This window comes from Pongo abelii, chromosome 3 (genome assembly GCF_028885655.2).
Source record: "Pongo abelii isolate AG06213 chromosome 3, NHGRI_mPonAbe1-v2.0_pri, whole genome shotgun sequence".
NCBI lineage: Eukaryota > Metazoa > Chordata > Mammalia > Primates > Hominidae > Pongo > Pongo abelii.
The window spans coordinates 175,543,528-175,562,288 of record NC_071988.2 but is presented as its reverse complement, the minus strand read 5'-3'; positions in this window follow the sequence as shown (position 1 = coordinate 175,562,288).

Sequence of the window (18,761 nt, the reverse complement as noted above, 5' to 3'; positions counted from 1 at the left end):
AGCACCTTCACATCTATAATTTCATCTGAATCTTACAATAACACATGCAATAAATAATTCTGATATTACTATTCCTTTGGTTAAAGTGATTAGAGAACTTGCCCAGAGTCGCATGGCTCACAGTTAACGTGGCAAATCCCAGGTTAGACTCCAAGTCTCCTTCTGTATCTAGATATAAGACCTCCTATAACTCTCTACCAGAAAAAAAAAAAAAAAAATGTTGATTAAAGTTAGGAAATCAACACAGCATATGAAATGTACTAATATTTGGGGAAAGGGTAACTTTCATTGTATATATTCATAGTTTTGAGCATCTAACTGAAATCCTAAGCTGTTATCTGAAAGTTATCCGAAAATGCAAGGCCAACGTGGTGGTTCACACCTGTAATCCCGGCACTTTGGGAGCCCAAGACAGGAGGATCACTTGAGTCCAGGAGTTTGAGACCAGCCTGGGCAAAACAGGGAGACCCCCATCTCTACAAAAATTCAAAAATTAGCCAGGCATGGTGGTTTGTGGCTGTAACCCCAGCTACTCAGGAGGCTGAGGTGGGAGGATCATTTGAGTCCAGGGGGTTGAGGCTGGGAGATAAGAGTGAGACTCTGTTTCGAAAAAAACAAAACAAAACACACAGTCTATGTCTTTTTCACATAAAGTATATTGTAATTGTCAGATGAAATAAGAAGAAACTCATCCACCAAAAACCACTTAATGAAAATATGCCATAAATCCTGCATTATTTTACAGATCTTTATACATGAACATACATTCTTCAAAATTTTTTTACTCTGCACAGATGTCAGTATGTCTGTAATTTTTTAAGACATTTCAAAAATACTGCCTATGCAAAATAATAGTAGTAAACTTCTAAGTTAACATAGAACCAAGTTCTGAAACAGAATATTTCCTGTTGTATATATTTCCCTTTTAAAAACTAGGAGTTTTCTTTCTTTCTTTTTTTTTTTTTTTTTTTTTGTGGGCTCCTGCAACCCAGGGGACTGAAACAAGCACCTTGGAGCTGAGCCATAGAAATCAGATCAAAAAGTGTGCTGGAATGAGTAGATGGACAGAATGAATTATGGAGAAAAGGGAACTGCACTCTTCAAAGGTCCCAGCCAGAAGTGGGGCTGGGGGCAGGGGAAGGGAGCAGGAGGCATGATGACTCCCAAGCTCATTTTTCTTTTTTTTAATATGTTTTATTTTTTATTATTATTATACTTTAAGTTCTAGGGTACACGTGCACAACGTGCAGGTTTGTTACATATGTATACATGTGCCATGTTGGTATGCTGCACCCATTAACTCATCATTTACATTAGGTATTTCTCCTAATGCTACCCCTCCCCCAGCCCCCCACCCCACATTAGGCCCTGGTGTGTGATGTTCCCCACCTATGAATGAGAACATGCGGTGTTTGGTTTTTTGTCTTTGTGACAGTTTGCTCATAATGATGGTTTCCAGCTTCATCCATGTCCCTACAAAGGACATGAACTCATCCTTTTTTATGGCTGCATAGTATTCCATGGTGTATATGTGCCACATTTTCTTAATCCAGTCTATCATTGATGGACATTTGGGTTGGTTCCAAGTCTTTGTTATAGTGAACAGTACCGCAATAAACATACGTGTGCATGTGTCTTTATAGTAGCATGATTTATAATCCTTTGGGTATATACCCAGTAATGGGATGGCTGGGTCAAATGGTATTTCTAGTTCTAGATCTTTGAGGAATCACCACACTGTCTTCCACAATGGTTGAACTAAAAACTAGGAGTTTTCTTTAACTAAAACCCTTCCTGCTGAGCTTCATTAGTGGCCACTCCAGGCAGGTCTAGGTGTTAATTATCTTCTGCGGCTTAACGGAAGTGCTGGGGAATGATCCTAGCCATAGACTGAAGGCCTGTGTCCTCCTGAAATTCATCTGTTGAAATCCTAACCCCCAATGTGAGGTACTGGAGGTGGGCCCTTTGATGAGTGATTAGGTCATGAGGGCAGAAGCTTCATGAATGGGATTAGTTCCCTTACAAAAGAAACTTCAGAGAGCTCCCTCACCCCTTCCACCATGTAAGAACACAGTGAGAAGACAGCTATCTTTGAGCCTGAAAGAGTTCCTCACCAGATACCAAATCTGCCAACACCTTGATCTTGGACTTCCCAGCCTCTAGATCTGTGAGAAATGAATTTCTCTTATCTATAAACTACCCAGTCTATTGGCATTTTTGCTATAGCAGCCCAGATTGACTAAGGCAAATGGCTTCTTAATGGGCTCCAGAAGAATGAGAATGGCAGCACCATTGTTCTCATCAAAAAGACGGAAATGGAGAAGTCCAGGTCATTCTTGCACCACTCACTCTTCACAAAGTTTTCAGAAAGCACAAAGACAGTTTTGTGGCTCTTTTCAATGGAGTCAATGATATTGTCAATGATCCACTTGCCAGGAATGAAGTCCCGCTTATGAAGACACAACTTGGAGGGGGGATTGAAGTTCTCCAGCTCCTGGACCATAAGGTTCTCCACCCAGTAGGCATCCCACTCACTGTAAGAAACAAATACGTCATAGCAGATGTCCCTGCTGGGAGCTTTCCTGTGCTTCCTTTTGGCCTGGAGCCAGGCCCACATCATTTTCATGTACCACAGGCTGTGGAAACAGTGGCACAGAACCCCTGTGGGCAGGATCAGCAGGAACAGGGCACAGCACATGCCAGACACCAGTGCCACCCTGTGGCACTCTGACACCAAAAGGCAGACGTCCTGAACCTGTTGGCCACACACATGGAATGGAGAGTCACACAGGTAGTTTGCTGGCCAGCCGATAAGAACTTTGGCCAGTGCTTGCTGCTCCTGAGTGAAGGAGAGGAATTCACAGGAGCAAATGAAGTTGTTGCCACCAGCTTCCAAAGTCTTCAGTGTGTGAAAAGAGTCAAGTTGCCCTTTAGAGAAAGTTTTCTTTTCCTGCTTCTTCTCAAAGAGGAAGAAAGCATCTGGTAGGGTCTTCAACACATATCTGAAAATGTAAAGTTCTTTAAATTGCAGCTAAATAAAAGTTTACAAGGCTCACATCTAGTAAGCCTCATGTCTGGGAAACAATTGGTTAAATTGTGAATTTTTGTGTTGGATAAGTTCAAGTATTCTTCCCTTTCTGACCATTGATAAGTGATATGTAAAGAACCAAGTATAAGCTGACCAAGATCAAGATTAGTCAGTTTTTCTAGAGTTAAGCAGCATTTTCCAGAACTTGTAGATTATTTAGCATGAAATTCAAGGTGTATAGGGAGCTTCAGGCTTCCTTATGGACTGAATACTTCAATTATTCTTCAACCATCAATTTTTCACTGAGATCTAAGTATCCTGATGATTTTGAATGTTGCAACAGAGGATATGCTATTAAGCAGATCTTGACACTTTCAACCTGAAGATCTTTAGTCAACACAAAAGTAGAAGCATGTCTTTAAAATTTTGTCATCATTGAAAATTCCTGTAGCTGAGCTCTGTTTTATTACAGTTTCTATTAGACCTGGTCTGTTCATGGGATCTCAGCCATCTCATCTTCCATTTTCCTGAACTACATAGGCTTCCAGCTTTACCTCCAACAAGTGATTTGCAAATGCTCTCGTTTGATTGCTTCAGCTTATCTTAATATTAGTTTTTTCACAATGAGCCTGACTATAAGGTCCTTTTTTCTTCCTTTTATCTCATATGAAGAACAGTGTTTCCCACTTCCAAATACTTTTAGAAACTTGAAAGATCAACCAAAACATCTCAGAGTAAAGTTGACTGCTTCATATGTCAGCTCAAGTGACTGATCTACATTTATTTCAGGCTTTTTAGTTCATATCTCTGGGGATTGGAAACATAAATTTTAAGTTAGTTCAGAACAGAAAGTTGGTAAAATATCCTGTTGTTTTTAATTTAGAGAACTTATGTATATTTCATGAATTTAAATTTGGGAAAATGGAAAAAGAGAGAAAGAAACATTTCCTCAAATCTCTGATGGACTATCCCAGAAGTAAAGGGCCAGACTGTGAGGATGGTAGACAAGGTTAGTTGTTAAGGGATAGATCCAAATGCACAAGGCTCCCGAAGACAAGGCAAGTAGTTTTCACCTGTTGTAAGAATTCTATCAGGCTATAGAAAAGGTGCTTCCAGATTCACACACATCTGCTAAGTATGACTGGATGTAAATCCCATGGGGGCAGGGATTTTGTTTTCTTTTATGCACTGAACTATTCTCATCCCCAATAACATGGCTGGCACTCAATGAATACTTGTTGAGTGGTGGATTGCCTTGCCTTTTCAGAATATGGGCTAGACCTGGAGGAATGGAGTATAAACATCTGAAGTAGCCATTGCAGAGACAAGACTTCAGGGGAAAGAAGCCTAGACCAGGCCCCTTGTCTTGACTGGCATCTTGCCTCTACCACACAAGAGCTGACTTCATTTAAAGATGGGAATGAAGAAATATAGTGCACTATTTTCACCCACATAGTCAAGCAAAACCATGAGTGACTGGTATCATTTTAATATATATAAGGGTTATATGGCCTTTCAGACCACTTCAGAGAAGAATATGAAAAGAAGGCAGAATTTTATCAGGTTCTAACTTATTTGGAGCACCTTGAAAAATGTACTAAAATATCTTAGCCTGGCTCACGCCTGTAATCCCAACACTTTGGGAAGCCAAGGCAGGTGGATCACCTGAGGTCAGGAGTTTGAAACCAGCCTGGCCAACATGGTGAAACCCCATCTCTACTAAAAATACAAAATTAGCCGGGTGTGGCAGTGCCCGCTTGTATTCCCAGCTACTTGGGAGGCTGAGACAGGAGAATCACTTGAACCTAAGAGGCGGAGGCTGCAGTGAGCTGAGATCATGCCACTGCACTCCAGCCTGGGCGAGACAGAGTGAGACTCCATCTCTCTCAATCTCTCACTCTCTCTGTCTCTCTCTATAGATATATATCTTAGCCAAATAACTGCTGAATCCAACTTTGTGGTATGCCAGTCTGTGTAGGGGTTGCCAACTTCCATGTAGATGGAAAAACAATGAGTCATGATATGATTCAAAGTCAGGAATATAAGCTGTGTAACCACTGTTTTCTTTTCATTCAGTTTCTATTATTAAGTGTAACTAGAGCTCATTGTGTACTGGTCAGGGTCACAGACAAAAGTACTGTCAGCTTCTCAGCCAATATTGCTGGCCAAGTACCTAAGTAGGAATTCCCCAAATTACATACAATGATGTAATCGTTTCCTTTGGGTGTGTAAGAATCTTTCAAAGCCTGCAAGGTTTCTGTCCTATTGGGCAGTTAGATGGACAGTCTTACTTACTCCAAAAAGTTTCTAGGCGCAACCTCTGGAAGATGTATAATTAGTATTTATATTAATATTTTGTGTTAAAGAATCGGTGGATACTTGATTTTTTAAGACTTGTCATGTTTAAAACAATTTGGCCTATGAGAGTCGCTTATCATAGCGACTTAAAATGTATACTTTGGAGAATTTCAGCGCCAAAATGGTGGCATACTGGCTTCATTTCCCTGTCCACAGAAAACTCAAAACAAATAGACAGTGCAGATATTATCACCAGCAATATCCCAGAACTCAAATATGAGGATGAGTCAGTTCCTGGGGCCACAGACAAGTGAAAAAGCCTGGAATAGACTAAGAGAATCAGATTTCCACATCCACGGTGCCCCTCCCCACAATCTGCCTGTCATGAAGCATGGGGAAAATTCCTCCCCACGCATAGTTTCTACCCTGGAAAAAGTGAGATAGAGGTAGACAAGCAGCTTCCCCATCACCTTTGGTTCCCTGGCAGGGGACCTGTACCTGCCTCAACCCACAGAAAGCATCACAAGTGCCTGAAGAGAGAAATATCCCTGCAAACAGCAAAAGTCAAGGTGAGAGGTGGGACTACCTTGCCCAGCCCTGGAAACTCTGCTCTGTAATTAAGCCAAAGGAGATGCCAAATCAGAGTGACTGTTTAGCAGCACCAGCTTTAGGAAGTACCTTCCACAGATCCCTTGGGCATGAACCTCTAGCCAGCCTTCCCAAACTGGCAAGATATCCCCACTGGGACTTCTTCCATTTGGAACTTGCAGCACTCTGATTCTTTGCTAGAGCTGAGGCAAACCTGTGCTTAAGGCATCATCTAGCACCAAAAAGGAGGTGGGAACTTAGTGGTGGGGGAAATAAGAAATTAACAAGTAAATTACAAAGAATCTCTAGGCAAATATACCAAATAAAAACCAAAACAAGCCAGAAAAGACTGGAATAAATAACAAATCCTTCAATGCAAAGACATAGAGGTGTATCCACAAGAAACAACAGCAAATAGGGAACCAAAATCTCCCTAACTGGACAAAGCAAGATACCCATGACAGGCCCTAAGAAGATGGCGATACATGAGCTCTCTGACAAATAATTCAAAATAGCAATTTTAAGGAAACTCAGTGGCCTTCAGGATAACACAGAAAAGCAATTCAGAAATTTATCAGAGAAATTTAACAAAGAGATTGAAATAATAATTTTAAAAATCAAACAAATCTTGGAACTGAGAAAACATTTGCTGAAATGAAAAATTTATTAGAGGGTCTCAACAGCAGAATAGATCAAGCAAAGGAAAGAATCAGTTGGCTTGAAGACAGGCTATTCAGTATCACACAGTCAAAAGACAAAAAAGATTGAACAGGAAGAAAGATTACCTAAAATACATGGAAATGACCAAATCTAAAATTTATTGTTGTTCAAGAGGTAGTTGAGCAAGAGCAAGGGACGGAAAGCTTATTCAAATAAATAGTAACAGAAAGCTTTCCAAAAATTGAGAAAGATATAAATGTCCACGTAGAGGAAGGTCAGAGAATACCAAACGGATTCATCCCAAATAAGACTACATCAAGGCATAAAATAATCAAACTCCCAAATGTCAAGGATAAAGAGACAATCCTAAAAGCAGCAAGAGAAAAGAAGCAAGTAACATACAAAGAAACTCCAATTCATCTGGCAACAGACTTATCAATGAAAACCATACAGGCCAGGAGGGTGTGCAACAACATTTTCAATGTTCTGAAAAAACCCTGCCATCCAAGAATACTATATTTGGAAAAGCTATTCTTCAAATATGAAAGAGAAATTAACTCTTCCCAGACAAACAAAAGCTAAGAGAAGTCACAACCACCAGACCTGTCTTACAAGAAATGCTAAAGGGAGTTCTTCAATTTGAAAGAAAAAAAAACCACTAACATGCAAAAAGAAAACATTTGAAGGTATAAAACCCACTAGTACGAAGACAACCCTAGAATACTCCAGTGCTGTAATTATGGTATGCAATCCACTCAAAACTCTAGTAGGAAACCTACAAGGCAAGTATATGAAAAACAATAATAGCTATAGCAACTTATTAAGAGACAGACAATATAAAAATATGTAAACTGAGAAAAGAAAAGTCAAAATGTGGTAGGTATTGGAGTCAATGTATAGAGGGTTTCTTGTTTTTTAAGTTTGTTCTTTGTTTCTATTATTTTTTCTGATCTAAGATAAATTATCATCTCTTTAGAATAACTTGTTATATCTATAAGACATTTTTTTGTAAGCCTCATGGTGACCACAATGCAAAAACCTATAATAGATACACTAAAAATGAAAAGCAACAAATTAAAACATACTACCAAAACAATCACTTAACCACAAAGGAAGACAGTAAGAAAGGAGTTTAAAAAGGAGAACACAAGCAACAAAATAGCAGTAGTAAGCCCTTATCAATAATAACACTAAATGTAAATGGATTTAATTCTTCAATTAAAAGACATAAAATGGCTGAATGGATCATGAAACAAGATCCAGCTATAAGAAACCCACCTCATCTATAAAAACCCATGTAAATTGAAAGTGAAGTGATGAAAAATGATATTCCATGCAAGTAAAAACAAACAAAAAAACAGGAGTAGCTATACTTATGTCAGATAAAATAAAGTAAAAAACTATAAAAAGAGCCAAAGAAGGTCACTATATAATAAAGGGGTCGATTTGCAAGAGGCTATAACAATTATAAATATCTATGCACCCAACAGCAGAGCACCGAAGTATATAAGGCAAACACTAATGGAGCTCAAGGGAGACATAGACTGCAATACAGTAATAGTAAGGGAGTTCAATGGACAAGTCATGCAGACAGCAAATCAACAAGGAAACATCAGAATTAAACTACACACTAGATCAAATAGACCTAACTGACATTTGCAGAGCATTTCACCCAACTGCTGAAGAATACACATTCTTTTGAATCAGCACATGGAACATTCTCCAGAGTCTACCATATTTTAGCCCACAAAACAAGTCTCAACAAACTCAAAAAGGAGAAATCATATCAAACATTGTTTTTGACCACAATGGAATAAAGCTAGAAGTCAATAACAAGAGGAATCTTGGAAACTACACATACACATAAAAATGAAACAGCATGCTCCTGAATGACCAATGGGGTCAATGAAGAAATTAAGAAGAAAAAATTAAAATTTCTTGAAACAAATAAAAATGGAAATATAACATACCCAAATCTATAAGATACAGCAAAAGCAATACTAAGAAGAAGGTTTATAGCAATAAATGTCTACATCAAGAAAGTAAAAATACATCAAATAAACTTACCTAATGATGCACTTCAAGGAACTAGAAAAGCAAGAACCAACTGTATTAGGGTTCTCTAGAGGGACAGAAGTAATGGAATATATATATAACATATATATAAACTTCCCTTTTTATATATATATATATAAACTTCCCATTACATATATATATACACCCTATATATATATATACCCTTTATATATATATATACCCTTTATATATATATACCGTTTATATATATATATACCCTTTATATATATATACCCTTTATATATATATATACCCTTTATATATATATACCCTTTATATATATATATACCCTTTTTTATATATATTCCCTTTATATATATATATATATATATATTCCCTTTATGTATATATATATAAAGGGAAGTTTATTAAGTTTTAACTTACATGATCACAAGGTCCCACAATAGGCTGTCTGCAGGCTAAGGAGCAAGGAGAGCCAGTCTGAGTTCCAAAACTGAAGAACCTGGAGTCCAATGTTAGAGGGCAGGAGACATCCAGCACAGGAGAAAGATGTAGGCTGGGAGGCTAGGCCAGTCTCTCTTTTTCATATTTTTCTGCCTGCTTATGTTCTAGCCCACTGGCAGCTGATTAGATTGTGCCCACCCAGATTAAGGATGGGTCTGCCTTTCCCAGTCCACTAACTCAAATGTTCATCTCTTTTGACAACACCCTCATGACACACCCAGGATCAATATTTTGCATCCTTCAATCCAATCAAGTTGACACTCAGTATTAACCACCACACCAACCAAAATTTTTTTTCTTTTTTTTGAGACAGTCTCGCTCTGTCACCCAGGCTGAAGTGCGGTGGCATGATCTCAGCTCACTGCAAGCTCTGCCTCCCAGGTTCATGCCATTCTCCTGCCTCAGTCTCCCTAGTAGCTGGGACTACAGGCGCCCGCCACCACGCCTGGCTAATTTTTTGTATTTTTAGTAGAGACAGGGTTTCATCGTGTTAGCCAGGATGGTCTCCATCTCCTGACCTTGTGATCCGCCCGCCTCGGCCTCCCAAAGTGCTGGGATTACAGGCGTGAGCCACTGTGCCCAGCCTACACCAACCAAAAATTAATAGAAGGAAAGAAATAATAAAGATCATAGCAGAAATAAATGATATTGAGACTTAAAAAACCACACAGAAGACCAACAAAACAAAAAGTGGGCTTTTTGAAAAGATAAAATCAACAAACCTTTAGCTAGACTAAGAAAAAAGAGAGAAGAAATAAGTAAAATTAGAAATGAAAAGGGGGGCATTACAACTGATATCACAGAATACAAAGAATCATTAAAGACTAGTATGAACAATTATACACCAACAAATTGAAAAACCTAGAAGAAATGGATAAATTCCTAGGCACATGCAACCTACCAAGACTGAATTGTGCATACATAGAATACCTCAATAAACCAATAACAAGTAATGAGATCAAAGTCATAATGAAAAGTTTCTCTCAAAGAAAACCCCATGACCTGATGGCTTCACTGCTAAATTCTACCAAATATTTAAATAACTAATACCAATTCTAGTCAAACTCCTCAAAAACAATTGACGAGGAGGGAATTCTTCCAAACTCATTCTACAAAACCAGCATTGTCCTGAGGCCCAAACCAGACAAGGACACAACAACAACAAAAAGAAAACTACAGGCCAATATCACTGATGAACATAGACACAAAAATCCTCAACAAAATACTAGCAAACTGAATCCAACAGCACATTAAAAAGAACATTCACTATGATCAAGTGGGATTTGTCCAAGGGATGCAAGAATGGTTCAACATAAGCAAATCAATATATGTGATTTGTTGCATTAACAGAACCAAGAACAAAAACCATATAATCTTTTTAATAGATGAAGAAGCATTTGATAAAATTCAACATCATTTCATGATAAAAACCCTCAATGAACTAGGTGTAGAAGGAATATACCTCACTGTATATGGCAAACCACAGCCAATATCATACTGAGTGGGGAAAAATGGAAAGTCTTCTCTCTAAGACCTGGAACAAGACATGGATACCCACTTTGACTGCTTTTATTCAACATAATACTGGAAGTACTGGTGAGAGCAATTAGACAAGAGAAAGAAATCAAGGGCACCCAAGTTGGAAAGGAAGAAATCAAATCAGGCTTGTACACAGATGACACGATCTTATATTTAGGAAAACCTAAATTCTTCACGCACACACACACAAAAAAAGCTATTAGAACTAATGAACAAATTCAGTAAAATTGCAGGATACAAAATAAAAAAATCAGTAGTGCTGGGCATGGTAGCTGACTTCGTAATCCCAGCACTTTGGGAGGCAGAGGCAGGCAAATGGCTTGAGCTCAGGAGTTCAAAACCAGCCTGAGTGACATGGTGATACCCTGTCTATACCAAAAAAAATACAAAAATTACCTGGCGATGGTGGCGTGCACCTGCAGCTACTTGGGAGGCTGAAGTGAGAGGATCACAGGCCCCAGATGTGGAGGTTGCAGTGAGCTAAGATTGCACCACTGCCCTCCATTCTAGGCAACAGAGCCAGGCCCTGTATCAAAAAAAAAAAAAAAAAAAAAAAATCAGTAGCATTTATATACACTAACAGTGAACAATCTGAAAAAGAAATCAAGAAAGCAATTTCATTTATCCACACAAAGAAAATTATAACACACTGGGAAAAGAAGTTGAAGAGAACACACACCAAAAAATGGAAAGATATTTCATGCTCAAGGATTGAAATAATTAATATTGTTAAAATGACAATACTATCCAAAGCAATTTATAGATTCAGTGCAATCCTTATGAAAAGACTAATGACATTCTTCACAAAAATAGAAAAACAATCCTAAAATTTATATGGAATCACAAAAGACTGAATAGCCAAAGCAGTCCTGAGCAAAAAGAATGAAGCCAGAGGCATCACTCTATCTGGCTTCAAAATATACTACAAAGCCATAGTAACAAAATCAGCATGATATTGGCATTAAAAAAAGACACACAGACCAATGAAACAGCATGGAGAACCCAGCTATAAATCCACACATTTACAGCCAACTAATTTTTTACAAAGGTACCAGAGCATACAATGGGGAAAGCGCAGTCTCTTCAATAAATGGTGCTGAGACAACTGGATATCTATATGCAGAAGAATGAAACTAAACTCCTATCTCTTACCATATGCAACAATCAAATAAAAATGGATTAAAGACTTATGTCTAAGACCTGAAGCTATGAAAGTTCTAGAAGAAACCTTTAGGGACCGCTCTAGAACATTGGTCTGGGCAAAGGATTTTTACATAAGATCTCAAAAGTACAGGCAACCAAAGCAAAAATAAACATAGAATTTTATCAAGCGAAAAAGCTTACACACAGCAAGGAAAACAACCAAGTAAAGAGACAACTCACAGAGTGAAAGAAAATATTTGCAAACTATCCATTTGACAAGGGATTAATAATCAGAATATATAAGGAGCTCAAACAACTCCACAGCAAAAAAAAAAACTCATTAAAATATGGGAAAAAAGATATGAGTTGACATTTCCTAAAAGAAAATATATAAATGGCCAATGGGTATAGGAAAAAATGTTCATTATCATGAATCATCAAAGAAATGCAAATCAAAACCACAATGAGATACCATCTCAGTTAGAATGGCTTTTATCAAAAAGACAGAATATCAGAGCTGGTAAGGATGTGGAGAAAAGGGAACCATTGTACACTGTTGGTAGGAATGTAAATTAATAAAGCCACTATGGAAAACAGTATGGAGGTTCCTTTAAAAACTAAAAATAGCCGGGCACGGTGGCTCACACGTGTAATCACAGCACTTTGGGAGGCCAAGGCTGGTGGATCACCTGAGCTCAGGAGTTCCAGATCAGCCTGGCCAACATGGTGAAACCCCATCTCTACTGAAAATACAAAAATTAGCCAGCCATGGTGGCAGGTACCTGTAATCCCAGCTACTCAGGAGGCTGAGGCAGGAGAATTGCTTGAACCCGGGCGATGGAGGTTGCAGTGAGCAAAGATCATGCCACTGCACTCCAGCCTGGGTTACAGAGCCAGACTCTGTCTTAGAAAAAAAAAAATTAACTAAAAACAGGCCAGGTGTGATGGCTTAGACCTGTAATCCTAGCACTTTGGGAGGCCCCTCTGGAATCACCTGAGGCCAAGAGTTTGAGACCAGCCTGGGCTACATGGTGTAAGAAAACCAGTTCCCGTGAGGCTCTAGTCTCATGCCACTGGACCACATTGTCCTCATGCCCTTCAACTTCTGTCACCATCTGCTGACCTCCTAGTTACTCCTCTTACTTTTTGAAGACTTTGGGACCTGCTCAGAGTCTTGTTCTTCTCAAGATCTTCCAGGAGACCCAATGCCTTCAGTGTTCCCACAGATGACCTACCCAACACCCTGGCTGCTCAGTTCCTTTACCTCCTCCTCTGCAGGGATCTTCTCCTCTATGCCACTTCAGCCACGCCCTGGACTTTGTCATTACCTACAGTTACCCAGCCATCAGAACGACCCATTCAAACCTCCTGCATCTTGATCAGAGTCCACTGATCCCTCCTCTTTCCAATCCATTTGTTACCTCCATTCTTCTCAGACAAACACTTGGTTCAAGTTGGAGCTCACAGCAGAAGAATCAGCATATCCGTGGGCTTCCCATTCTCATAGCATACTATGGGGAGTCATACTTGGCCCCCCAAATTGCTAATTGCAAAACAGAGAGATCTGACCCCTTTTTATAGGGGAAAAAATCCATCCTGAGTGTGACCACCAGATGGTCTGAACATGAATGCCAGCTGCCCAGGAGTGCTGGAATGAACTACTTCAGGGAAGTTCAGATAGTGCACAGCCCTTCTTACTGGCTTTTGGAAGAGCTCCCAGACTTCAGAATCTCCATATCACCCTTGCCAAAACCAGAAACTCTTTCTGGTGGTGGTGGTGAACACAAGGTTGCAGGAGAGGGCTTTACCTCATTCTCAATTTTCCTACATCTTCCCTGTTCTTCTATATGAGCAATTGATGGATGTTTTCTTAATATACCTAACGTAAAATACTGTACAAGATGCTTCAAGCCCTCCTATCCCCAAATCAGATTGCTTCTTCTAAAAGCTCTACTAAACAGAAATTCTGGAGCCACCACTGTCTCTTTTCCTTATGTCCCTATGTGACAAAACCCCAAACCTAAAAGAACCCTGTGACACGCCTTCTTAGAGGAGACCAGGTACTTTATTGCATTTCTTGAGCCAGCTCTCTTGCAATTCCTGCAACACTATCTCAAGCTTACTCCACTCTTGTCCAGCCACCAGCAGCTTCTGCCTCCTCACATCCTTTCCAGGAATGACTTTATCTCTTATTTCACAGAGAAAATTAAAGCCATCTAGAGAAATTCTAACTTCCCACACCTGAACTTATACCCAAACACCCCCTCCACCTTCCTACCACAGTAGAAGAGGGGACCTCCAAGGATGCTGGGTACCCACTTGTCCTATGTAGATGTTATCTAGATGCTCTGCTTATTATCCCTCTCTTTTCTTTTGTGTTCTACTATTCCATCTTATCCAGACCATTCCTACCAATATTCACACATGCTCAAGTTTTCCATATTTATTTTTAAAATGAACAACAGCAAAAAATGTTTTTGGTCTCCTTCAAACTTCTTTCTCTCTCTCTCCACTTCACAGCCCAACACCTTTAAAGAGTTTTCTGTACCTACTGTCTCTATCTCCTCTCCTTTTACCCAGTCTTCCCTCTATTCCAGTCTGGCTTCCACCCCATCACTCCATCCAAACAGCACTTGCAAAGGTTACCAGGGACCACTGCATTGCTCACTCCCCCAGACATTTTTTGGTCCTCATGTTGCTTAACCTCTCAGAGCAGACGTGATTGACCACTCCTTTCTTTTTCTTTTCTTTCTTTCTTTTTTTTTTTGGAGACAAAGTCTTACTGTGTCGCCCAGGCTGGAGTGTAGTGGCACAATCTTGGCTCATCGGCTTATTGCAACCTCCACCTCCCAGGTTCAAGCGATTCTCCTACCTCAGCTCCCAAGTAGTTGGGATTACAAGCATGCACCACCACACCTGGCTAATTTTTGTATTTTCAGTAGAGACGGGGTTTCACCATGTTGGCCAGGCTGGTCTGGAACTCCTGACCTCAGGTGATTCACCCACCTTGGCCTCCCAAAGTGCTGAGATTACAGGCGTGAGCCACCACACCCAGCTGGCCTCTCCTTTCTTAAACGTTCTCTCCTTTTGCTTATATGACCACATACTTAGTCTTTCCTTTAAACCCTCTTTTTCAAGGTTATCTCCTTCTCTGCCCCATTTCCCAAGTCTAGGTCCGAGGCCACTTCTCACTGGCTGCTTTCTTCTTAATGAATCTCATTTATGCTGTCTGTAACCCAATAACTTTCCAATTTAAATCTCTTGCCCAAATATCTCACCTGACCTCCAGACCTAGATAGGCAACTGCCTACTTGAGACATTTGTCTCAGAGCATGCACATTCAATATGTCCCAATCTGAGCTCAAAATATTTTTGCCAGGTGTATTAGTCCATTTTCACACTGCTGATAAAGACATACCTGAGACTGGAAAAGAAAAGAGGTTTAATTGGACTTACAATTCCACATGGCTGGGGAGGCCTCAGAATCATGGCAGGAGGCAAAAGGCACTTCTTACATGGTGGCAGCAAGAAAAAATGAGGAAGATGCAAAAGCAGAAACCCCTGATAAAACCATCAGATCTCATGGGACTTATTCACTACCATGAGAACAGTATGGCGGAAACTGCCCCCATGATTCAAATTATCTCCCACCAGGTCCCTCCCACAACGTGGGAATTATGAGAGTTCAATTCAAGATGAGATTTCAGTGGGGACACAGAGCCAAACCATATCATTCTGCCCCTGGCCCATCCAAATCTCATGTCCTCACATTTCAAAACTAACAGTTCCCCCAAAGTCTTAACTCATTTCATCATTAACTCAAAAGTCCACAGTCCAAAGTCTTATCTGAAACAAGGCAAGTCCCTTCCACCTATGAGCCTGTAAAATCAGAAGCAAGTTAGTTACTTCCTAGATACAATGGGGATACAGGCATTGGGTAAATACAGCCATTCCAAATGGGAGAAATTGGCCAAAAGAAAAAGGCTACTGGCCCCTTACAAGTCTGAAATCCAGCAGGGCAGTCAAATCTTAAAGCTCCAAAATGATCTCCTTTGACACCACGTCTCACATCTGGGTCACGCTGATGCAAGAGATGGGTTCCCATGGCCTCAGGCAGCTCCGCCCCTGTGGCTTTGCAGGGTATGGCTCCCCTCCTGGCTGTTTTCATGGGCTGGTGTTGAGCGTCTGTGGCTTTTCCAGTTGCATGATGCAAGCTGTCGGCAGATCTACCATTCTAGGGTCTCTAGGACAATGGCCCTCTTCTCACAGCTCCACTAGGCAGTACCCCAGTAGAGACTCTGCATGACAGCTCCAACCCCACATTTCCCTTCCGCACTGCCCTAGCAGAGGTTCTCCATCTGGGCCCTGCCCCTGCAGCAAACTTTTGCCTGGACATCCAGGCATTTCCATACATCTTCTGAAATGTAGGTGGAGGTTCCTCAAACCTCAGTTCTTGACTTTGGTGCACCCGCAGGCTCAACACCATGTGGAAGCTGCCAAAACTTGGGGCTTCCATCCTCTGAAGCAACAGCCCAAGCTGTACCTTGGCTCCTTTTAGTCATGGCTGGAGTGTCTGGGACACAGGGCACCAAATCCTTAGACTGCACACAGCATGGGGACCTGGGCCTGGCCCACAAAACCATTTTCTTTTAGGCCTTTGGGCCTGTGATGGGAGGGGCTGCTGTGAAGACCTCTGGAGACATTTTCCCTATTATCTTGGGGATTAACATTCAGCTCCTCATTACTTATGCAGATTTCTGCAGTGGCTTGTATGTCTCCTCAGAAAACAGGTTTTTCTTTTCTGTCATATTGTCAGGCTACAAATTTTCTGCTATGCTTCCAGTATAAAACAGAATGCCTTTAGCAGCACCCAAGTCACCTCTTAAATGCTTTGCTGCTTAGAAACTTCTTCTGCCAGATACCCTAAATCATCTCTGTCAAGTTCAAAGTTCCACAAATCTCTAAGGCAGGGACAAAATGCCACCAGTCTCTTTGCTAAAACATAACAAGAGTCACCTTTGCTCCAGTTCCCAACAAGTTCCTCATCTCCATCTGAGACTACCTCAGCCTAGACTTTATTGTACATATTGCTATCATGCTTTTGGTCAAAGCCATTCAATAAGTCTCTAGGAAGTTCCAAACTTTCCCACATTTTCCTGTCTTCTTCTGAGCCCTCCAAACTGTTCCAACCTCTGCCTGTTACCCAGTTCCAAAGTTGCTTCCACATTTTTGCATGTCTTTTCAGCAGCACCCCACTCTACTGGTACCAATTTACTATATTAGTCTATTTTCACACTGCTGATAAAGACATACCCAAGACTGGAAAGAAAAAAAGAGGTTTAATTGGACTCACAGTTCCACATGGCTGGGGAGGCCTCAGAATCATGGCAGGAGGCAAAAGGTACTTTTTACATGGTGGCAGCAAGAGAAAATGAGGAAGATGCAAAAGCAGAAACCCCTGATAAAACCATCAGATCTCATGAGACTTATTCACTACCACGAAAACAGTATGGGGGAAACTGCCCCCATGATTCAAATTATCTCCCACCAGGTCCCTCCCACAATACATGGGAATCTCCCACCAGGTCCCTCCCACAACACATGGGAATGGGAAGTACAATTCAAGATGAGATTTGGGTAGGGACACAGAGCCAAACCATATCACCAAGGCTGATTTTTTTCTGGTGTTCTGTATTTCAACATGAAGCTCCACCATCCATCCAGATGCATCTGCTGCAGCTCTTAGTCATGCTCATTTTACCTTGAATTCATCCAACTCTTTTTATACCCACTGCCATCATCCTAGTTCAAGCTACCTCCTCCTCTCTTTCCTGGAGTACAAAAACAACTTCCTAAATGTTCTCCTCTACTGTGCCTTCTCCGTAGCACCTTCTCCACACTGCACTTAGAGTAGCACCATCTAGTTCAAATACAATGGGAGCCACATATGCAATTTTTAATTTTTTTATTATTATTTTGAGATGGAGTCTCACTCTGTCACCCAGGCTGGAGTGCAGTGGTGTGATTTTGGCTCACTGCAAACTCCACGTCCTGAGTCTGAGCAATTCTCCTGTCTCAGCCTCCAGAGTAGCTGGGATTACAGGCTCCCACCAACGCACCTGGCTAATTTTTGTGTTTTTAGTAGAGACAGGGTTTCACCATGTTGGCCAGGCTGGTCTCAAACTCCTGACCTCAAGTGATCCACCTGACTCGGCCTTCCAAAGTGCTGGGATTATAGGTGTGAGCCACCATACCCACCCCCAATTTTTAATTTTTAATGGCTATATTTTAAAATGTTAACAAGAAACAGGTAATTGGTTTTTTGGGGAGTGGGGGAAATGGGTTTTGTTTGTTTGTTTTTGAGACAGGGTCTTGCTCTGCCATCCAGACTGGAGTACAATGGCACGATCATGGCTCCCTGCAGTTTTGACCTCCTAGGCTCGAGTGATCCTCCTGCCTTAACCTCCCGAGTAGCTGGGACCATAGGTGGGTGCCACCACACCCAGCTAACTTTTTTGTTTTATTGGAGACAGGGTCTCCCTATGTTTCCCAGTCTGGTCTCGAACTCCTGGGCTCAAGCAATCCTACCACCTCAGCCTCCCAAAGTGCTAGGATTAGAGGCAAGAGCCATCACTCCTGGCCTAGTAATTGTTTTTAAAAATAATTTTTAAATTGATTTTAATTACATTTAATCTGAAATACTTTTTTAAGATATAATTAATATTTTTAAATTAATGAGATATTTTATGTTTTTTATACTAAGTCTTTGAAATCCAGTGTATATTTTACATCTCTACTAAAACTAGCAATATTTCAGTGTTCAGTAGCCATGTGTAGCTAGTAGCTACCATTATTGGATCATAAAGAATTAGAATGATCTTTTCACAATGCAAATCTGATCACCTCACCTCACCCCATGTTTAAGCTTTTCTGTGGCATCTAGTTGTTCTTAGGACTAGGATCC